The sequence below is a fragment of the Melanerpes formicivorus genome, unplaced genomic scaffold (assembly GCF_026170545.1).
Source record: "Melanerpes formicivorus ecotype bairdi unplaced genomic scaffold, bMelFor1.0.p_v2 SCAF_35, whole genome shotgun sequence".
Lineage (NCBI taxonomy): Eukaryota > Metazoa > Chordata > Aves > Piciformes > Picidae > Melanerpes > Melanerpes formicivorus.
The window spans coordinates 1,673,173-1,697,564 of record NW_027142387.1 but is presented as its reverse complement, the minus strand read 5'-3'; the positions used below and the strand labels follow the sequence as shown (position 1 = coordinate 1,697,564).

At 42.1% G+C, this 24,392-nt stretch overlaps 1 protein-coding gene across 3 annotated transcripts in view; it reads right to left on the bottom strand.

Annotated features, from left to right (window-relative positions):
- The window catches only part of GLI3 (GLI family zinc finger 3), a 214,985-nt gene that overhangs the window by 156,719 nt on the left and 33,874 nt on the right, over positions 1–24,392 (bottom strand). The window lies entirely within an intron of this gene.

The following is a 24,392-nucleotide window of genomic DNA, read 5'->3' as shown; positions in this document are numbered from 1 at the left end:
AAAATAAACCAAGTTTCATCCTTCCAAAAGGTTAAACAAACATGATTTGTATGGAAAAAAGGTTGGGAAAGGAAGAAGGAACCACCTGAAAAGTTCACTTGGCTATGTAAAAGGAAGCAAAATTAACATAAATAAATAAATCACTGTTCACTCCCCAGGAATATAATCACTTCTGTGTGCTGAGAATGAATGAAAAACTGGAGCTAGTAAAGAAGGGTGCATCCCAATTCAGAAAGTAGTACAACAATAAAAGAAAATTACTTACTTTTACTAAAAGCAGCCTATTAAAAAAAAAAGGTCTGCATCTCTTACTGTACCAGTAAGAACTTCAACTGTCTGTAAGTGTGCCACAGGTTTTTTGCCATCATGGTAGAATCAAACTTAAAAACCATTTTCCTCCATTTCCATTAATAAATTTTGTGTGATAAAAAGGTGCAGCATTCTTTCACTGAGGCAAAAAACCCCAAATCTAATGTCAGAAAGGGTGCGTCCACTTGAAAAACAAAGAAAAAGCGTCAAACCAGGTGACTGTCACAAAGGACTGAACCTCCAAGTTCTTGGACAAGCAAAATTTCCACTGAAGAATTCACAGCAGTCTCCAGACCTGAAGATCTCTCTGCTCCTCAGACCTCACCCTGGTCTTCCATAAGCCACTTCACTTCTCAATGACTTTTGTCTTCTTCACTCAAAAAACGTACAAAGTTCTGATAACCAATTTCACAAGAGAAAAAGGTATTTTTACATAGCAAATAAGTACAGTAATGACACAAGGATACCAGGCCCATTCCATTTGTATATAGAAGCATTCAGTAAGATCTGAAGGCAGAGTATGTTGAACAGTCAGCTGGAAAACTGCCCAACAAATCACCTTTTGTATTACCTGTTCCAGTCCTGCAAAACGCAGTGTGCCTGCTTTTGCTACTATGTAAAACAGTTGTCCTCAACTTGCACTACTTCTCCATAAACTGATTAACAACCATATACCACATCTCTCCACAGGGAAGGGACAAATAAAACCCAGCACGTAAAATCAGAAGGAAACAAGAAAATCAACCTCTAAAGTGTTGTTGCCCTGAATTCATGATGCCTACCCCACAGAATCATAGAATTGTTTTAGTTGGAAAAGACCTCTAAGATCACTGAGTCCAGCCATCAACCTAACACCTATGTGGCCACTAAATCACGTCCCACAGTGAGATCTAGCCCTCCTATTTGTTATATCACTAGCAGAGAAATCTCACCCAAGGCACACTGCTTCCCACACTTCATAGCTAAACTACCTGAAGTTCAGAATGATGGTTTTTAATAAGCTTCCCGAAAAAAAATCAGCAATAGCAATGGGTCTGATCTACCAATGTCCACTACAGACTGCTAAGTATTTGAAGGGCTTTTTCCCAAATGGTGGCCTTGTTCTTTCTTCCCCAGTACAGGACAGAAGGTCCATCTCACTGGCACTAATGAGAATTCGTTTTTACCTATACAGAGAAACCACAATCTTCTGGAACTATAGTACAGATCTCCCTCTTCACAGTGCCAAATCTTGCAGATTAAGAATAATATTTTCACGCTAATCTCATTGTTTAGACCAGTTTTACCACAAGTCTTGTAAACATGAAAAACAGCAGATAATCTACAGCCTAATTAGCTCAAGGTACTTCCACAGTCATTCACAACAATGTTATCAACTGTGCCACAATGTGTTGTATTAACCTATCCACCTTGCAGAGGATATGAAATGTAACACATTTGTCCTATAAAATTCAGTTAGCCTTTTTAGATGCACCACAATTGTAACATCAAAACTGGTTAGCTCCAAAGAAGAAATTCCCATTAGAAAATGCTGGGGTTTCATGGCAAGACTGACAGCCCACAGCCTTCTCACAGCAGAATACAATAGTGGGCTTGCTTGCTGCCAACTGCTTTCTGAAGAGTAGGAAGAAATTCTGTTCCAGAGCAGCAAAGTTACCACTGTCAGCTGCACTCAGCTACACACTTCCCTCTCTTTTGGGTCTTATCTTCAAAAATCATGGAAACAAAGACACAAACTTGGACATTAAAGAGTGTTAACATCAAAGCACATGCACAACTTTTGACATTAACCAAAGCCTTGAACCTGCAAACTGACTGGCACAAATCAGGGGTGTCTATGTAATTTCAGAAACAGCTGGAGTGAGCTCTCTACCATGGCCTGCACTTGCTCAATGGCTTTTCAAAGCACAGCATTCCTGGATGTTTTTACAACTAGCTGCCCATCAAGCAAGCAGTAAGAACCCAGATTCACTTCTTAGCATCTTCACAATTCATCTCCTCAATTTCTGAACACATGAAGCCTTCTACATGTGTCTTTTCCTTGAATAGTTTTAAAGTTTTCATGTCTCATCTAGAGCAATTAGCTCACATGGGGGCAAACCACAGCCTGTAGCACATCACTGCCTTTTGCTTTACACAAAAATTACTTCATACCTCAAGTTCAGTGGAACAAAATGAACATTCAAGTGCATCAAGAAATTATGTAAACAGATATCAATAAACATATATCACCACTCACTCTTCTGTCTGTCTACATATCCCAAAAGAGCTTCAAGTTCTCTTATCAAAAAAAGTTAAGAGAGAAAGAGTATTTATTCTCTCCTAACCTTTACCATTTCCCACAAAAAGCTGGGTTTCCATCAGCTTTCCAACACACTCCTCCTTGCTCTTTAGGACAGTCACAGTATCACAGTATCACAGTATAACTTAGGTTGGAAAGGACCTCGAGTCCTGATGACACCTTCATCAGGTGGACTCAGATTTGTCTTGCCCCGAATCCAAAGGCATGACTTTACTAGCTCACATACTCAAGCTATCATGAATCCTGCAGAAAAGGCAGTGCAAAGCATGCAAGCAGATGGCTGGAAAACACTTGGATTTTTAACCTTCCCTGATGCTTTAATTTAACAGCTTAGTTCATATTGAAGTCTAAGCAAGACTCTTCCCACATGTTACCTCATACACTTCAGCCAGACAATACATTAGGGCCTCAACAAGTGTAGCTTATGCACTTCAAGTTACAAAGTTACAAGTATAAACCTTAGGGTAAATGGAAAAACAAAACAAAACAAAAATCAGGGATGGGGAAAAAAAAAAGATAAACAGATACTCCAGTCTGGATTCCTAGCATTTTTTCACTTGTTTTATATTAATAGGACAAAACCCAGGATGCATGCTGTGATGCAGCAGTAAACCACTGAGCAAGACATTGTAGTATGTAACTGTACTTAGAAGAACTACTCTGCTCCTATTCCACATCCTTCTTTTGCCTCCTTTCTGAAGGAAACAAGGCTAAATAAAAACTATCAAGGGAAGGCAGAAAGGATTTGGTTATCTGTTTGTCATACCTTTCAAACCCACTGAGCATATTAAACTGTTTTGTATGAAGCAGGGGTTTCCATACAAGATCTCTACCAAAAAACCAAAAACATCCATATGGAGGAGATACTTTGTTACCAGCCCCTCCAACGCCAAGGTTGCTGCGTGGTTTCTCTTCATTGCACAAGAAAATGTTTAAGAGTAGGCACAAGAAGCATCCCACCACAAGAAAGTCTTTATTCAGAGGCAGCATCTTATTAGACATCAGAGAATCAAAACAGAAAGCCATGCCCTGGAGAAAATTCCCAGGAAGGTCCGCTGCTATGCCAAACAGCTTTGTGTTTCAAACAGAGCTGCTGATGTGACTCAGAGCAAGTTTCCAGCATAAATCTTACAACTTACAGCACCAGAATGCAACAGATTCACATGTGTCTCTGTGCACTACAGTGGTGTCTGGATGATTAAGATGTCCACAGTGTTTCCAAGTAGAGTATTCTTATGACGACTGGCCAGTTGTCTTCCACAGTCCTCTTCAACCACAGGAATGCTTTCATATATCCAGTGGGCTTGTCAACTACTCACAAAACTGTATGCATGAGGATGGAGACTAGCTAGAGAGTTTGGTTAGCTGAGTTAACCAGGAAAACCTGTTACAAACTGAAAATCAGGAAAACTACACAGGCAAAGGACAGCAGCACTCTGAGCTGGGTTAGGAACTGGCTGGAGGGCTGAGCCCAGAGAGTGGTGGTGAATGGTGCCACTTCCAGTCCCCCAGGGATCAGTGCTGGGCCCCATCCTCTTTAACATCTTTATTGATGATCTGGATGAGGGCATTGAGCCCATCATCAGTAAATTTGCTTATGACATCAAGCTGGGGGCAGGAGTTGATCTGCTGGAGGGTAGAGAGGCTCTGCAGAGGGACCTCGACAGGCTGGACAGATGGGCAGAGTCCAACGGCATGAGATTAACACATCCAAGTGCCGGGTTCTGCACATTGGCCACAACAACCCCATGCAGTGCTACAGGCTGGGGTCAGAGTGGCTGGAGAGCAGCCAGGCAGAGAGGGACCTGGGGGTGCTGGTTGATGGTAGGCTGAACATGAGCCTGCAGTGTGCCCAGGCGGCCAAGAGGGCCAACGGCATCCTGGCCTGCATCAAGAACAATGTGGCCAGCAGGAGCAGGGAGGTCATTCTGCCCCTGTACACTGCACTGGTTAGGCCACACCTCGAGTACTGTGTCCAGTTCTGGGCCCCTCAGTTTAGGAAGGATGTTGACTTGCTGGAGCGTGTCCAGAGAAGGGCAACAAAGTTGGTGAGGGGCTTGGAACACAAGCCCTATGAGGAGAGACTGAGGGAGCTGGGGCTGCTTAGCCTGGAGAGGAGACTCAGGGGTGACTTTATTGCTCTCTACAACTACCTGAAGGGGGGTTGTAGACAGGAAGAGGTTGGTCTCTTCTCCCAGGCAGCCAGCACCAGAACAAGAGGACACAGTCTCAGGCTGTGCCAGGGGAGGTTCAGGCTGGAGGTCAGGAGGAAGTTTTACACAGAGAGAGTGATTGCCCATTGGAATGGGCTGCCCGGGGAGGTGGTGGAGTCGCCATCACTGGAGGTGTTCAGAAGGAGACTTGACAGGGTGCTTGGCTGCATGGGTTAGTTGATTAGGTGATGTTGGATGATAGGTTGGACGCGATGATCTTGAAGGTCTCTTCCAACATGGTCTATTCTATTCTATTCTATTCTATTCTATTCTATTCTATTCTATTAACAAAGGCTAGCAATTAAAAGAGTGGCCCAGGAGTGATCAGTCATCTTCACAGATCAGGAGCAGGGTTGTAGAAATGTCAGACTTGTACACCAGAAGCAAGGTTTACTGGAAAAAATGCCTTCCTCTCAACTCCTCCCACAAGAGAAGATTCCCCAACTCCTCCACAAGACAAGACTACTAATGACTTCAGAGGAAGTTACAAGCAGGAAACAGTGGCAGGAATGGGCACAAAGGAAGTCGGAAACAAACTGCACTTTAAACCAATAAAATAGCTATGGCCCAGCAAGTTGTCTCATTACTGAGAGGAGTCAGTAATTAAGCTTTTAATGGAATGTGAGCAGGTTTCTAAATCATTAGGCAAGAGAACACAGGGTGTTAGCAATACAGCTGAACACGTGGATAGAGAAAAGTCAACCAGCGCTGCTGAATCACCCAGGACTCTGTCCTGCAGCTACTTACCTGATGAGCCCAGCCAGGAAAGTCTGTTACGTGATTGCAATTACCCACTCTACAGCAGGAGGTCATTAATTTATCCTCCCTCTTCCCAAACTTGTAAAGACTGGAGAGCAAGCATGCATTTTTGCCAGGAGTGTTAAAAAAAGCCATCACATACTGTTTGTGAAGGATTATACGTTTATGCACACACAGAGCTGTTAGAACACAAATAGTATGAGAAAGAGGATAACTTGAAACACAGGATTATTAAGGTTAGAAAAGATCTCCAACATCATCAGCTCTAACCATCGACCCAACGCCACCATGCCCACCAAACCATGTCCTGAAGTGCCGAGTCTATGGGTTTTTTGAACATCTTCAGGGATGGTGATGTCACCACCTCCCTGGGCAGCCTGTTCCAATGCTTGACCACTCTTGCAGCAAAGACCTTTTTCCTCGTGTCCAAGCTAAACTCTCCTGGTACAATCTCCTCTTATGATGTCATTAATCACTTAGGAGGAGAAACCAACGCCCACCTCGCTCTAACCTCCTTTCAGATAGCGGCAGAGAGCAAGAATGTCTCCTCTTAGGCTCCTCTTCTCCAGAATAAATCTAAGGTTAAGGCCCCAAAAGAAATACATTGCAAAATTAAGGCTGCCTGTGCACCATCAGTTGTGACTTCCCACGTGTACCCACCATCTGCTTCAAGATGCATACAAAGTCATAGGCCAGTTCTGTTCTGCAGCACCCCAGTGCACAGGATGGACAACATGTGTTTAATACGCAGCTTGTCACTGCCTGCTTCTCTGGAGTTCTACATGTGGCCCCTCTGCTCCATGTGCTGTGCTTCACTGAAGCTCAGCTCTCCAGAGAGAATTATTAATTTCCTCCTGGGCTTTCTCAGGCATTCACCACAACAGTGTCTTGAGTGCTTTATGAATATTAACAAAATGTATTTTACAACTCTTCTGAGAGGTGAAGAGATAGTTTTATCCACTACATACCAAGACTACACAGCTTCTGTCCCTTATTGTAGGTGCCCAGTCTAAAGAGCTTGAGAAACTGAGAGCATTTAGCATCAGACCTGCACAGTTTGTGTTTTCAAGAGCCATCTGCAATTGCATTTGTAGCATGCACAAGTGCTTGCGTTTTGGAAAGTCAGCTGCAAGTCACATACCAAGAAAAGCACCACGTACTGGTGCTGTTGCCTGTCTTCAAGTAATCACAGTTCTAACAGTGCTGCAATTAATGACACCACAAAAGCTACAACATAGTTGCACTTTTGCAGTTAATGGGTTTAAAAAGGTGAGATTTCTGACTGTGAAGATTTCATTACTTCTGGGGTACACAGAAAAAATCTCTCTCCTGAGACATTTTACTATCTAAAAAGTTATTTCAGTCTGTTACAACTTCTGCTATGCTAGCAGAGAGAGACTCAGTTTTCCACTTGGTCACGTATTTTGATGAAAATACAGGAATTTTTATCACAGAGACCTCCACCTTGCTGGCAATGAAGAAAAAGTTAGCCAAGGGGGGTAACAGGCTAGTGTTGAAGGAAAAAGAGGAGGAGAGATGGAGAGAAATACTACAGTTGCATCCTGTTTCTTCAGGCCACCACATTAGGAAAGGATAAAAGCATGTGATCACAGAATTAAAGACAGACACAGAGTATAAAGAAAAAGGCAACAAAGAAAGAGGAATGGAAAACTGAACGTGGCAGCCACAAGAAATGGGTGCTTTTGATTCAGCCCACCGATCCTTTGAAACATCAAGCAAACAAAACACCTTGTAACCTCACTAAGTTATCATCCCCCAGGTCATCCAGGGCAGGAAGCAACAGACACATTCTCAAAGGTTCACAAGCAACTACTGATAACAGCAAATTTTGCATGTTGAATCCTACCCCGGGCTTGGAAGAGGAAGGCTACTCTAGCGAGAGCAAACTTGATGCTTCTTCCCCTGGAATGTATTTCTGCGGTTCAATCTTCCACCCTGTTGATGCTGCAGCTTTCCCACTACTACCCCTCCTCCCTATCCATACTGACCCTGCTCTCCACAATTCTTATCTCAGACCCATTCACTTCAGCCAATATGCATGAAATCTAACCTCTTCAACCTATTCCTTGTGGGAAGAATGTCTTCACTTAGATGTCCCAATCTTCTCTCTCAATCTCTTTCTCAATCTTCAGTGATGCATGTCAGTCAGTGTGCCCCATTCCTGATGATTTCCCATCTCTCCCTCCAAGTTTCCCACCAAATCTCAGTACCAGCTTTGGCTCCTTTTTATAGGATCTTTTAGCTCTCACTCTTTTCTCCCTTCTGACAGGACTCCCACTCTTCAATCCACACACCCACAGTTAAACAGAAACTTTCCTTCATTGCTCTCAGCATCAAACCCTGAACTAGCACAAGGAAACAGAGGTGGGGATGTCTTTCATATGACATTCAGAACAGTGGTAATCCTGCAGGATCTTCTTCTGTTTCCTCTTGCTTTTCCTTTAGGCTGTCAGCACTGACTTTTCTTTGATGCAGTTATAATAGTGACAGATAAAAACCACAGACCTAAGGTCCACTTGCATGCTTCATGGGAGAAAGGAAGATAGTAAGTGAGGAGTAATTATTCCTGCAACTTTTACAGCTGCAGTTAAGTCTATAGAAGCTGTGAAATGCCAGCTCATACAGTCTGAGCAACAATGCAGGATCCATCTCACCTAACTGATGCAATCTAGTTGTCTAGCCTGCTTTATCATCAGCTGAGAATAGACAACTCCAGACAGTGATTCAGCCTATCTCCAAATAGAAGGACTCATCCTTTGGATGTACATCACTGACTATAGATCACCCAGCTGATTAATGCCAGGTTAGCCATCTAGCTTTCAGAAAGATAAAGGTAGGTAATGTGAATCCACTTCCCCACTTTTAGAAATACAGGAAATGCTCAGTGGTTTTTCATAGTTTTCTGCAGAAGTTGCATATAGTAATAGTAACACATGCATCCAATCTCCAATTTACTGCTGCAACTGCTTGGTCTGATTTCACCTTGCAGTAACATACAAGCAGCCAAACCGAAACTAACAAAATTTGTCCTCTACTTCTGCTACAGTAACAAAATACTGCAGAGAAATCTAAAGCGCAGTCAATAATTACTGCTTTCAAATGATTCATCTAATCTTTACTGGGAAAATTTAAGCCTCAGCAAAATATGCAGTTGCTTGAGACAGACAAGATCACCTTCTCACTGGCTAGACGGTGAAGCCACGCCAAACAATACAAAAACTGGGAGAGCAACCAAATGTCACTCCTACGAGGGAACTGTATGGCTTCTTATCTTGATTGCTTACATTAATCAAATATACAGTCCAGTATTTTGTAGGAAGGGGCTATCAGTGACTATTGCGAAGGTTAAGATAACACAGCCAAATCAATAGAGCTGTGTTTTTCTAAAGTCTAAGGAGAACCATGAACACTTTCAGCTTATGACCAGAAAGTCTATGATAGGCATTTTGGAAGACTGGTAGATGGTCCCCTTCCTGAAACATGCTCTAGGTCAGATGTCTCACTGTAGACATCTAGGTGCCTCAGATGCAAAGGTACTGAATGTTCATCAGTGAAAACTTTCAGTCTCTTCAAACTGGGCATTCAAAAGCTTAAAGCAACACAAACTGTAACATCACTAAGTAACTGCAGTCATGAAGTACTGATCCGCATTGTCCTTAGCAAACAAATTCCCAAACCCTGTGTGTCCTAGTGAACAACTGGTTTGTGTTGGCACAGAAAACTGGAGATGCAAAAGTCCAAGATCTCCATGAGTGTTATGCAGTCATTTACTTCTCTGACTTTCTCCATCTGTCTGCCTCTACCTGTTTTGACTGTAAGATCTCCACACAAGGAACTGTCTGCTATCAGGGAGGTATCCACAACGAACCAAAATGATGCCTCTCAGAATGGGCTCTCCACAGGCTCCACAAAAACCTTTTCCAGGCAGCACAGAGGTCTACTGCAGAGCTTCTGTTTGTGACCCAAGGCACACACAGTTACTGTTGCAACAAAATAGGGCGCTGTCCATTAAGTGTAAAGATGGTGAGGTCTCAGACATGGTTGAGTCTCACAAAGTGAAGGAAGTTTTCCCTTTGTTGCTGTATTTAACCAGCATCACCAATGTTTTAACGAAGTACTCTCTTGCATGTGGCACTCCAAATATTCAGTCTTACCTTCTATTTTTCACCTGAATGTGCCTTCCCTCACTGCTGCAGAGGTAGTTTGCCTGATAGAAAAAAAGTTGTAAGCTTTTAAGCATTTCCCTCTACCTCTATTGTTGTTACCTGTAACAGTGCTTGGAGAACATCACTTGAGTTGTTGGCTATCTGGTACCACTGGTCTCCTGGTGACACAGAGAAAGAAAAGCACATGCACTCTATCTGGCTGAGAACATCATTTTATTTTTTTTTTTTTCAATCCAAGATTCAGTGATGATTGATGAACTGTACAGTACAATTGCCACTGCTGCTAGATGAGTTATTAAAGTTGTGGAGTAATTAAATCACATCTTGTCTTTCTTCTTACACAGGAAGGACAATCTCCATGTCAGAGAAATGCAGGCAAAAGTAAGAAGCAGTAAAAAACCCTTCAGATTTTCCTGCTTGCAGAGCTTGACTGAAGAGAGCTCTGAAACAACCCACTGATGTGATACAAAATCGAGGAAGGGCTGCTTTGAGTAAATGTGGGTGTTTGTAAATAAGGCAAGGGGTAACCTTAGCAATCATGGAAAATTCTCAAGCATTTATGCATAGCTGGGATAGGTTTAGATTTCACCTTTTCATTTTTAACTTGCATTGCCAGAATGGCTCATTTCAGACTTGGACGGGGCTCTATTTACTATTGAGGCCTAATAAGTTTTAAAACGCTGCTGCCATCTCTTAACAGCTAACAAATCCAGAGAGAAAATCAACCACAGAACAGAATTGGGACAAGGGAATTGTTAACAAAAAGAAAATACTTCTGCCTTCAACTCTACAAAGAGATCACAGAACAGTTCTTTACTCAAACCAGATTTTAGATGCTTCCTTCCGTGCACAGTACATATGGCTTGCATCTATTTTTCCTTTAAAATGGAGTTACATTTCTTCCTGTTAGTAAACATAGCAAGACTTCTATAAGAACTAACAACAACAAAATTTTTCCTGCTTTTAATGTAGACTGAACATGGGCATTTTAAATAGGAAATAACTTCTCTGACCATATGCCTAAACAAGAGCTACCAGGTAAAAATACAGCCTTCTATAAATCTGTGAAAAGCCCTTGATTTTTACCCAGCCAGCATATGAGGAACTCTGTGCCCTGTACAAAAGTACTTTGATAAAGACTGAATTTAACTTGGCAAGAATGACTGTGTTACCTTTTCCCCTCCAAACTTACTTTATCACCTCTCCCCTTATTCCACTTTTTTCTGTTATTTGCCACCCCTTTCTTATTTGTCTTTTTTTCCCTTATCAAAAAGTCACTGCTGAGTATAATCCAAAACTCAACCATGTGAGCAAATAATTCCTCCCCACTGCCCTATGCTCCCTTCCTCTGCCATTCTGAAGGCACTACAGTCACTCAGAAAGAAGAGTTGGTCATGATTTTAAGCAAAGCTGACAAATGAAGTATCACAGGTTCTCATGCTTTTACACTTCCAAGAGAACAAGGCATCGTCCACCCGCTCCAACAATGGGCTCCGAAGGATTTCATTTCCTTCCCAACTGTTTCAGCTTGGTTTCATACACAATAGTGAATCTGACCACACAAAAAACCAGCTATGCAAAACTCCAGATTACTGGCAATGTTATTTGTCTGGTTTGCACACAGAGTGAAAAATCACCAAGAAATCTGCTCAGAAAAATGTGTAAAAATGGATTCAGCAGTTGCATCTTGCTAATATTAAGGATAAACCTGGCTGGCAAAAACCCAATAGAGAATGAAAGCATAACAGAGATGTAGAGAGATAACAGTATCTGGGGGCAGTTTATGCAAATACAGGCCAAAAAATGCTTTCTGTAGTATGAAAGAGGCATGCTGGGAGTGGGGTGACACACAGCAAAGAAGAAAATCCCAGCCAACCACACAGGCTATTCAGCTCTGCCCTTCTCCAGCAGCACAAACCTGCAGTGGAAGACAAGAAGGGTGCTGGGGAGGACAAGTCTATAAAGGAGCTGATGTTGAAATGCTCTGCAAATAAACTCTAAAAACTATGCACCCAAGAGAAAAATATTCTACAGTGATGGCATCCAGCACTATCTTGGTGACAACTGCACAGAGCACATCAAGCTTGGAAGCGGTCAAAACAACAACTACACACCAGCAATTTTGAACAAAAAGGTCTGACGTACCCACCCAACTCCAACAGACTAGTTATTTGATACTAATTGGGCTCTGCTAACAACACAAGAAAAGGCTGTACTGTGGGGCCACAGACAGCAATCATTTATCTAATCTTAATGTAGACCTTCGTTATCACAGCTTGGCATCAATATGGTACTGTCCTCTGAAAGCTTTCCTCTCTGGTACTTCCACAGTGCTACCACACCAATCACAACGACTTTCTCTGAAGCACCCAATTTTCCCAGCAAAAGGCACGTACTAAATAATGACAAGCCTGAAGCTCCCTCATTAACAACCTTTTTCATCTGTCCATCCATCCATCTATCCATCCAAAATAAGAGCATGCAGCACATTGTTCCAACCTTTGCCCGTATCCCTTCTTCCCATGACCAAACTGCCCAGACGTCACTGCACACAAAAGCATCACAAGGGCATCCTTGTTTTCATGGGTACCATACATGTCTTGGCAGAACTACAAATCAAATGATGTTTCTTCCCTGTCAGAATAGATACAAATAAATAAGGTTATTGTCTTAGTGGGTTTGCACACAAGTGTGTACCACAGACATTATCATCACTGGTGTTTTACTCCCAGCCTTTAAGTCAGAGGTCTTGTCCAAATAATAAGTATTTTTCTTTCAAAACGGATGACGACCACAGCCATCTGTGATGGTATCAATAGCAACTGAGCTGTGTTCACACACAGTTTGGAAGAGCCCTGGCTAAACTGCTTGTATTTTTGTTGAACTAGTTTCTGGAAATAATCTGGCCAGCTACCCCTCAGGTCTTCTTTAGAAGGCAGAGTGCAAGCAGACCAGTGACAACACGCACTGGAATGTCTCCTGCAAGAAACTGAGAGAGAGAAGAACTGCCCAACCCAGACACAGAAGGACAGTTAGAGCAGCCCATCAGAATAAAGGCAGCACCATCCATTAACAGAAAACAGATCTCTGCAGCTCCTAGGCTGCTGGCCTTCATTAGCTTCCAGTATCCAAACCACATCATTTGCTTATAAACTCTCCTTAGAAGTTGTAACTTAGATGGCAAGAGAGGAGAGAGGTAGAGTTCAACAGAGGACATCTTTAAAGCTCTTGACAGCTATCCCTCATTAGCAGAGATGAACATTTCTTGCAATCAAAAAGACAAAATTTGAGGCTAAAGAAGAGCAAGCTTGGTGTCACAGTATCCAGAAGGACATCACTTTGAAGTGTTGCTTCTTTGAAGTATGAACAGTAACTGCAGATATGTACAAGGAAAGTCCAAATACTCCTAGCATTCCTGAAACATGCCAATAAGCAAGAAAACTGCATCTAGGCTAGAATAAGTATGCTGCTACTCATGACACTGCAGTCCCTGGAGCAACAAGACTTAGAATGGAAGAGCCTTAACTAGTACTACCCTGTAAATTCCTCCTTTTTACTTCCCCATCTTTCTTCTTTACGTCCTTCCACTTCCCAGCATGAAAGGAAGGAAAGTAAAACAGCAAACCAGAAAGTATGGCTTTAGTTGAACTGTCATGTCAGCTGCCAGGACCAGCTTTCCAGGACAATAGATCACCTGGTTATGGATACAGAAAGTTCACAAATTATTAAAGCTCACTTTAACAGTGAGGGATAAAGATCCATCTTTTCTACAAAGTCTCAGCACTGACGATCCCTCAACCAAAAGCACCAAACTCTACATGACCTCTAGATTTTCCCAGCAAGACATTGATAGCCAAGCTCTAGGGATGCCTCTGGAGGACATGAGTTCAGTCCTCAGAGCCTGGGGTTTGGAGTAGCGCACACTGAGGCAGAGAGGGTATGTTTTTAGTGGTAAAGCTGGAATTATCCTGGCAGCTGCAGATTGTCAGAACCATACTCAAAGCACTCAACATCATCTTCAAACTCCTAGAGCCCACACAGTCAAAAGTCTTCCTCTGTTGTGGCAGTGGAAACTGTTACCAAACTAAGTTCCACATCTTTCAGCAAGCTAAAAAGGCAAAGAAACTTTGATCCAAATGCAATGCTTTTAAGATCAATGTTTTCTCTGTGTGACCTCTCACACATCTGACACACACCAGCCTGAGATACCAGGTCAGTATTAGTTCAGAACAGTCTATGTTTTATGCCAACCGCTCTTGCATCAATTTTGATCAAGTCAGATGGAGCTGCTGTATCCAAAATCCAAATGTTTTGTTTTATACCTTCCCTGCACGATTTGTTAAAGGCGCCGCGCTGTTAAGCATCTGGCAAAAGTTGATTACGCACCATTAAATGTCTTCTTGCACAGGAGCATGACTGGGTTCAGGGCAGCTATTAACATATGCCAAGGTAAAACAGCATCATCCAGTGAAATCTCCATTTGAAAGAGCATCTTAAACATTGAAAAAACAAAAAGAAAACACCTATCTTTATCTGTTTGACATCGTACCTCTTCATTTAACATCTGTGCTGTTATTCTTCCGTTTACAGAACTTTCCCACCTTCTGAGGTGAAGACAGAATGTGCACCCTGATCCTTTAAGAGGAAGTTTTCAGCAAGCCTCATGCTTGACACAGTAAGCACCATCACCATTTGGTGACAGACATAGAATGTACATTTGATTTATACAGGTCAAAGAGTTGCTTCAGAATACTGAAAAAAAAACCCACAAAAGTGCTGACATCTCAGTAATCATTCTTGTCAAAGGAAAACACAGCAGTGTCTCTCAAACTTCTTATGAGGTTGCTCAGAACTTATTTACTAGACTGGATTAGAATTTAACATTCTTAATATTTACATAAACTATTATGACAGCAACTACAAAAATATCACCTGTCCAGAGAGAATAACTGTATGTATCTTCTAGCTGTGCCCACTGCATTTTAGCAGCTTCAAGTAAGCAAGATGATATCATTACGTGACCAGAGAGCTGAGCAGCAGCTGGTGGGCAGTGGTGCACCCACTTTAATGTGAAATCATCTGAACTAACAAAATATTTATGGAGCTGTCTGTCCTGGGATGCATCAAAATAAGTGTGACCAGCAAGATGAGAGAGGTGATTCTCACCCTCTACTCTGTTCTTGTGAGACCCCACCTGGAGTACTGGGCCCAGTCCTGGTGACTTCAGCATAAGAGGGACCTCAAACTGCTGGAGTGGGTCAAGAAGAGGGCCATAAAGATGATCAGAGGGCTGGAGCACCTCCCCTGTGGGAACAGGCTACAGGGTTTGGAGGTGTTCGGCCTGATGAAAAGAAGGCTCCAGAAGACCTTATAGCAGTCTTCCAGTACCTGAAAGAAGAAAGCCAGGAAGGGACTCTTGACAAGGGCTTGTGGTGACAGGATGAGGGGCAATGTATTTAAGTTTATGGAGGGCAGATTTAGACTGGATATTAGAAAGCAATTCTTTACAGTAAAGGTGGTGAGACACTGGAACAGATTGCCCAAAGAGGTCATGTATGTCCCCTCCCTGGAGGTGTTCAAGACCAGGCTGGATGAGGCCTCAAGCAACCTGGTCTAGTGGAAGCCTGGTCTAGTGGAAGGTGTCCCTGCTCACAGCAAGGTAGTTGGAACTAGATGATCTTCAAAGTCCCTTCTAACCCAAACCATTCTATGAATCTATGAATGAATCTGTAAGTTACCACATCCACACAAATATCTCTTTTTCCACACCATTCAGAGAGTTTCACAGAGCAAATAATCCCACAGCTTTTACAGCCTTCAGTGCAGAGGAGTCTCTAAGACCCGGTTTATAATGTTATGAATACAGAGAGGCAGGACACAATGTAAGTATGATTCTGTCTACACAAGGTAATGAAATATTAAGTTAAAGGATTTCAATGGATTCTACAGAAGTCATGTCTTCAGCTTCCTTGCCTCCCAAAGGCACACTAACACACACAAGTAGCCAAACACCCAATCCTGACTAGTAACTTACTGTGTAACACACATGTCATTACTCCCCTTGTTGCAATGAAAACCAAAGGCTGTTCCTCCCCTCACTCACCTCATCCAAGTTGCAAGGTGTAGCTGTGGGAAGAGCTTGAAATTTAAAAAAGACAGACAATTGGTTTCTCCATTAGCTCTTGAATTTATGATCACTCTCAGCAAGCTGAACTGTTCTGTCCCTGAAACTACTCCAAACACTACAGCATGACCCCTCCATGGAGGGGTTTGGAGAAATAGTCCCATATTTTGTTTCACATGTGAGAGTAAGGGCTGACCTTTTTCCGCAGAGCTGTATGATTCCCAGAAATGTGGGAACACAGAACTCATAGGGGACTGTCTCTCGCAGCTTTATACCACAGAATAAAACCAATTTAGACTCAGCACATTTTACTTAATTACATTATGTTCATCATGATTTTCAAGGAATCTGGTGGTAGCAGTTTATGAACCATGACACATTTCTTCTCTACCACTTCTGTTTATAAACCACCCAGACCCCAACATTGCTACTGGTCCTGCACAGAAGGTGTTCTGTGCCACCAGCCCTGGTCAAGAGCACAGAGTTCAGACACTTTGGCTTTCACATAGCTCCCTGTGTTGTCTCAAGCCATTAGTCTACCTGCAGACAGCAAACACCTGTCCTAATGACACATCAGTTAAGGACTCTTCAATAGGTCATATTCCTATGTGAGATGCCCAGAGCCACCAGCTTCCACGCTGACTTAGCCCAAACCAGCCTCAAGGATGGCAGCAGAAAAAGAAGAAAAGCAGACCCATACCTGGATGTGGTCTAAAAGGAACCTCTTATTTTATTTGGGGGATATTTCTGTTAGCTTTTCCCAACTCTTATGGGCAGGACACTTTTGGGAAAGGAATTAACAGTTTCCTTGTCAGCTTCATCTGGAAAAGAACAACCAATCAGCACACTGAAATAAAGGACCACAAGAGCAGAGCAGGAGGCAGAGGTGAGGGGCATGACAATTACAAAATAATGTTTTGCTGCACCTCTAAACACATTCTGCACGTATGCCAAGCTTTGTATCATCTTCACCACACATCAGAGCGCGGCCTCTTCACAGTCACAGGAGCAAAACCTCAGTATTTACAGGACTAAGCGAGGTCTAACAAGCCTTGGCAGAAACTCGTTTAAGAAATCCACTTATCTTAATATCAACATTTGGCACTGAAGTAAATGCTTCTAAAAAGAGAAACAGTTTTATTCGGGCACACACACGATCGATAAACAAACACAAAACACCAACACATGCTGTTTGCTTACTGCAAACCTTGCAACAATAAGGTCTGTATCACATTCATTTTTAAATCATGTTTGAAATCACACAATGCCGACAGCTCCTAAACATCACCATCATGTGTCTATGCAGGACTGCAGTGCCAGTATCTGCAACCATTTCTGCAACGTGATTCATGGGTTTTGCTGTGGTTTGTCTATGTTGGCGTATCTTGAGGGCATGCTCAGTCTAGTCTGGTGCCTGCTTCTCATTAAATAGGAAGTTTTTTAAAAAATAGATACAGCTTTTCATCAGAGCCCTGAGGCATCTACTCATCACCTTCTCTTGTCCCAACCAATTTTTGAACAGAGATATATCATAAAGGAGTTCTCATTTTGCCAACTGCATAAAGGATTCAGGGGTGGTGAATGAACAGAATGAAAATTTGATATACATACTTCCTCTTTTTTGTTAATGGACTAGCAATGTCACCCATTTCATTCTCTCCATCCTGCACAGTGACTGGAGTCACTTCATTAATTCAGTGCTCAAGACACTCACTGTAAAGTAAAATACCACTATACAGGTAGAAGAAAAAGAGAATCTTTGATTGATCTCTAACTCACCTGAAGAAAACTAGAATTGTATTTCCATACATAAGACAGAACTGAAGAACAGTTCCAGAAAGCTCTAGGAATATAGGAGGCAGCAAATTCTGCTGCAATTACATCAAGCTGTGAATAAAACATCAGAGACAGGTACTGCTGGAATCAAGTAAGGCCTCAGAAGTGCAGGGCAGTCTTAAATGGGGTAAACTTGAAGAAATGGCAAGTATACAAAAACACCTACCAGAAAGAAAACAAAACAGAGCAAACAAGAGGTGGAAACAACATAAACCTGGCAAAGAAAAATACTTTGTAGGTCAGATGATTCTGGATAAAAGGGTAACATTAGAAAAGTAAGCAAGCAAAGGAAGAAAAGTGAAGAGGCAAAAGCAGAAGAAGAAATAGAAAAGGCCAGTCTTGCTACAGCATACACAAAAGGCTACTGAGAAGACCAAGAAATACCAGACCTGAAGTGCAATGTAAAAAAGTAATCTACTATCTAAAGAACTCACGAAAAGTAGGCAGAAGGAGCAGCACATGCTCTTCAATACCACGTCCACATTATGCCTTACAGTAACCCAGGGTTGACAATTCAGCAACTCCTCCTTCTGTTCTTCCCCTCTCCCACTTAGGCAGCCCTATCTCCCAACCTGCAGCAGAGCATCCTCCTGCACTAGTAACAGCTCTTGTCATCCTTTGCTGGGCAACTACACTGGGAACTCTGCCACCAAAAAGCCAATGCTAGTTGATTTATGCTGTTTTTGTAGATCCTGCTGTACTTCCATGTTTACCACTACATACTACACCACTCATCACTTGTAGACTCAGGATAATGAGAACCTTAGTGACTCTCAAAATACTTGCAAACTGAGGTTTCCTGTCATGAGAGTCATCGGTTAGGGCCTGCCTGAAGATTGCCATATAAAAAAATCTGTGGGAGAAGTTATTTTTGTTTCAGGTTTGTTTGGCTTCCTTAAGAAAAAAAAAGAAAATTCTATGGACTTTTTATGCATGAGGTTGCTTCAGCAGAATGTCTGCATTTCAGCTCAAACTGTGATCTCACCAGCTACACCAATTTAAAAGCACTCATACAGACTATTTTTGTAACTCACCATCCTAACCAAAACATGTGACATCATTTTCTATAGGTGTAAAAATGCTCTCTTTTCCACACACAATATTGAATTACTTCATTAATCAGACAGAAAAACTCTTTTTGAGTTTGAGAAGGAGGAAAAGTAGGGCTAGAAGCTAGGGTTCACTACATTAAACCAACAACATGTTGGTTTGTCATTAAAATCGTTTTTCTTCAGAGACAGGTCTCTATTCTATGTTTTTACATCCCCAGAGATCTTCTGTTTGTTTCTTTCTAACCTCAGGTCTTTTACTCTGTTCTCTGTTTTGCTTGTGATTCACCACAGATGTTCTTTCTCCAAAAAATGCTCACATGTCCATCTTTCTTTTCTTTGTAAGCTTATGTCTGTCTTCCTCCAGCCATTTGCTCTCCGTCTCCTATGTCTCATATCTATCAGTTATTTTTAGCTTTCTTTTGGCTCTTTAACCTTCTAACTATCACCATTTAAAAAAAGATTTCTCCCCCCACCCACCTTCCCTTTTTCTAATTCAGGTATCATTTCCCTTACTTTGCAGGGAAGTCACCTTTTTTTCTTCATCTTCTGTCTTCTATCACTTCCCATCTCATTTTCTAACCCCAGGGCCCACTTAGTCCAGGACTGAGCCATGACTCCAGAAGGAACTGCAAAGTGCAGGCAAAAATGATGAAGCAAATCAAGTAGTGAGCATAGCCCCAACCCAAATTTCCCAAGTCAGAACTGGGATGATGCCACTGGGACTCCATCCCTTTCTCTGAACCAGACCAGCAGTTTCCTGGCTGTAAAACTACTTGAGATTGGGAGTTCTTACTACCTTTGTTTTTCAGGAGAGCACAGGATCTACCTCCTGCACCACATCGTAGGTCACTCCTCCCTTGCCCTTGCAGAAGAAACATCTATAGCATTAGCCCTGCTCCAAGCAAGGCCAGTCTGATCTACACTGCCACCCCTGCCAGCACTTCCATCTGTGATACCTGCTGCTTGTTACCACAGAGACAACACACCATGAAGGCAAAAGGCCTGGGAGGGGAGAGCAGCAGGAGCTCAGAATACTCTTTCAGGGGGATGTAGCCCACAGACCACCCTGTGTTTCCCTCTCCTCCATGGATGAGCAGGGGGAGCAAAAGCTTAAAGGGATCCTCCCTCCTGTAGGCAGCTGGTGGAAACCGCTGCAAATTGTCCCAGCTCCTCTCCTCCTCCTTCTGCGAGGATGGGTAAGGAAAGGAAAAAGATTTCATTTCCCTGGTGAAGTGAAGCAGTGTGAAGCAGGCTTCAGTGTAACAGCCAAGTCCTCTGGGAAGCAGCACAATGGGCCATATGCCCATCAAGGTACCATCTTACACCTGTCAAACAAACCTCTGTATGTCAAACTCTTCCTAAACAAAAGAAGATTGTTAGATATACAAAAAAATAACGTGCTCTGAAAGAATAAAGACCCAAGTCACACAGCAAGTTGATCAGGCTCAGATTGCAACCAGTTTGGTCACAGCTCTCGCTCCCTACAAAATGAGGGAGCCTCATTTAAACTGTAAGAGACAGCTTAATATTTAACAGTGATTTTTATTTTTCTTAAAGAAGATCTGGCTAGTGTAAGAGTTTCTTTTATTGCTCAGAAGCAATTAAGGAGCAGCATTTACAGGCTCTGTAAAAGCTGTGATCAGTGACTGAAAGGCCGTGTGGAGCTGATTACAGCCAGAGCAAATCACAATTCCTTTTAAGAAATTTCAGGATCCCACCTCATGCTCAAATAATCCTGGGGAAGGTCTCAGAAGGCACTTCCAAAGGGCACACCATGCAGAGAGCTATGAGTCAAGCACTGAAAAGTTCTTTCCAGTCTAGCTCAAAACCAATGTAAACCAAGAGAAACCATTCAGTGAAGCAACACCAAGATAAACCTGATCCAAGTGGCTAAAGGAGCACAGCCCTGAGAGAGGAGTCTCCCCCTTGCCTGGGCAGCTTTATGATCAATGGGTGTCATTGTTCTCACTGCTGACTTGTGACTTCAGTGACTCTTACCTCATGGAGTTTCATGAACAAAAATGACCCTCTGTACAATAAAGCTTTCCTAGGGCATGCTATCACTTCTACAGATGCTAAGCCAATCTTGGCTAGTCTGCTAATGCCAGTAGTTCCCAACTGGCATCTAAGATGACCCTTTTTGTACCCCAGCACCATAGTCTGCCTAATTCTGACTCTTGTAAATTACTGCTCACTGTTCTGTTTTCAGGTCTAGAGACTTAGATTTTTTTTATTATAAAAATAAGAAAATATCATTTAAAAAAGCTTTCTCACTGACAAATAGAGCTGTAACTGCACTGTAAGCCAGAGGGAAGAAATTCAGTCCATGCTCCCCAGTAAAATTCTCAGTGAAATGGAGCAAGAAACACTGCCTCCAACTCACAAAGCCATGGAGCACAGATTCTTCCAAAATCTCAGGATTCAATAGGACAAAATAAAATCTGAAGCCTACACAGCAATGGGTTGTTCAGTCTGTTCATTCAATACTAAATGATTCTTTTGGGGGACAAGTAGTCCACATAAGCAGCAGCCAGGGACTTGTCTTTCCTAGTGCTCTGGCGATTCCTGCAGAACTAGAAGAGACTGGAGGGGGAAAAAAACAACAAACCAAACCCAGAAAATATTTATACTAGCATCCACCTAAATGTAAACTGAAACACCTGGCATTATTTTGATTTTAATTTGCAAATATAATACAATGGTAATGTGAAATTGACTGAGCATGGCTGGCATGGTTTTCCAAAACAAAATACTTTAATACCACCATCCCCACAGGATGTATCCCTGAGTGTTTTGAGGTGTTTTACACACAATGTATAAGGATGCAATCTGCCTTTTGATTTCAAACATTCATCCTGGCTTGTATTTGTACAGTACCATCTACCTGCAGCAGTCTGGCAGGAGTTGGGAAGACAGATTTGTGTTCAGGGTAAGGGGCTAAAAATTAAAAAAAAAAAAAATCAAGCTTGAGATGGTGTCAAAGTGTCTGAATCCCTCTGGGGCTCGGCGAGTTCTTTGTCCCCGAGTTAAAAAGAAGATAAACACATGATAAGTATTTCCAGTGCAGGTGCCCTTTCCAAGTTTGAAGAGAATGATCATCAGGCTGTGGTGCAGCTCTGCTTGTGCTGCAGAAAACTCCCATTGGTCTCTGTGGAAGCAGAGTTTAGAGAACACGAAAGATAATCCTACATCAAATGCCTTCCAAATGCAGGAATACTGGACAATCTCCCTTGCTTCTCATCCTTGTAGTCCAAATCTGTGCTCTGGACTTCACCAAACACAGACCCTACACCCTTAATCCCACATTGCCACTCTGTGACAGACAGACTCCTGACCTTTTTTATTACCATGTTGCTTAAAAAAATTAAAATGATACACAAGAGAGACAGCTGAAGTCAAGCCTTATGTCAAGGAAGACCATTCCTGTACTGTGAAGTCTAAGGTTTTGTGGAAATCTCAGTTTAACTCACTCTAATGTTACAATATCCCTACCATTATGGCTTTTATCAAGACTCAAAATCAAAGTAGACAAAAAAATACAGAAAGATCAGGAAATCAACAAGAACAATGTGATGAAAAGTACCAACCTTACTTTAAATATGACTTCTCTTAAACAAGTATTAATTGTGGACCAAACTCTGAACCAGCATACCAGAGCAAATCAGTTTAAGCTCATTATGACAGGACAGTAGTAAGAACAAAACTTATTTACAGGCTTCTTTATTGAAAACATACAAACTAAAATGATTATTTAAGCCCCCAACCCATCCATAGTCTATGCACACACTCAAGATTTACACACTGAAATAACACAATTCTTACTATCTGGTGTGTTTCAGGATACTCACCTTACCTTGATGGTTACTGTATTTTGGCTGGAGCATTACAAACCAAACCCCAAAGAATCTATGTGACTGCACAAGGCTGCCGTACCTATTGCTTGACAATTACTCTCATCAAGACAAATAGAAGCCCAGATCTCCAATGATATCACAAATTTTCTCCCCCTCTCTCTATTCTGCTCATGTGGAATCCCACCTGGAGTACTGCATCAAGTTCTGGTGACCCCAGCACAAGAAGGACACCAAACTGTTGGAGCAGGTCCAGATGAGGCCATAAAGATGATCACAGTACTGGAGAACCTCCCCGATGGGAACAGGCTACAAGGACTGGGGCTGTTCAGCCCAGAGGAAAGAAGGCTGCAGGAGACCTTATAGCAGCCTTCCAGTAACTGAAAGGAGATACAAGAAAGTTGGGGGGGGGGGGGGCTTTGTACAAGGACTTGTAGTGACAGGACAAGAGAGAAGGGTTTGAAGCTTGACAAGGGCAGATTTAGACTGAATATTAGAAAGTAATTCTTTACAGTAAAGGCGGCAACACACTGGAGAAGGTTGCCCAGGGAGGTCATGGATGCCCTCTCCCTGGAGGTGTTCAAGACCATACTGGATGAGGCCTTGAGCAACCTGGTCTTGGTAAAAGGTGTTCCTGCCCATGGCAGGGAGGTTGGAACTAGGTGATCTTTAAAGTCCCTTCCATCCCAAACCATCCTATAATTCTATGAAATTTGTTCAGCAAATAAACTTCCCAAGATAGCTGAAATTCTTATGTTCTACTCTGAAACACAGGACAAATGGGGAAGCATTGATCCTGGGCATTAAGTACAGTCACCCAAGTACTACACTTCTCTACTAGCAGTGTCTGCTTGAAACACAACCAAGTCAGAATGCCAGTAATTCAAAGTGCAGATCAGCTCTTCATATATATATATATATATATATATATATATATATATATATATATATATATTCTTTTATTTTTTTTAATTCCTTACAATTCTGCTGAGGGAAAAAAAAAACAACTAGGAAAGAGGAGAGGGAAAGGGAGAGCAAGCCTCTGTGTGTGTGTAAAGGGAATGTGGGCTCGATATACAACAGCACTAAATATTTTATCTTCCAACCAAGTTGCTACAAAAGAGTCCTGATTAACATTGCATTGCAAAAGATGCACCACTATACCAAAAGGCCTTAAAAATCTACATTTAAATGGAATAATAATAAAAAAAAAGTTATACAAAACCATCCTCCAGGCATTCCCATTTAAAAGCAGTAGGTTAAAGGTTTGATTTATATAGACTTTAAAGAGGTTATACATTTTCTTTGTCACACCACAGTTTAAATGTGTAGCTTCACCTCAGCTCCACATTTATGAACTGGATGAAGACAATGCCAGTTCTGAAGTTCAAATCAAGACTTTTTTTTATTTCCTGTCTGTTAAAAATTCTCTTTGGTACATATAAATGCTAACATTTAGCCTTTGAGGTGTTGTGTGGCGTTTTTTTTTTTAATCCCTACCCATTTCTCTGAAAAACTAACATATGCTGCAGGTTTTAGTTTTACTTTACAGTAAATAGCACATGAAAGTGTTTGCTGGGGTATTTATTAGATTCATCTGTTATCATTTGGTGACACGATCTGCAGAGGAAAAGATATACTCACAGTTATGCAGACAAGTGTGGCTGGTGCACCACGAGCGCCATGGGGACTGGTTGATTTTTACTGAACCCTACACCCCACATGGAAAATCCTAGGCTTTACCACATTTCAGTGTGCC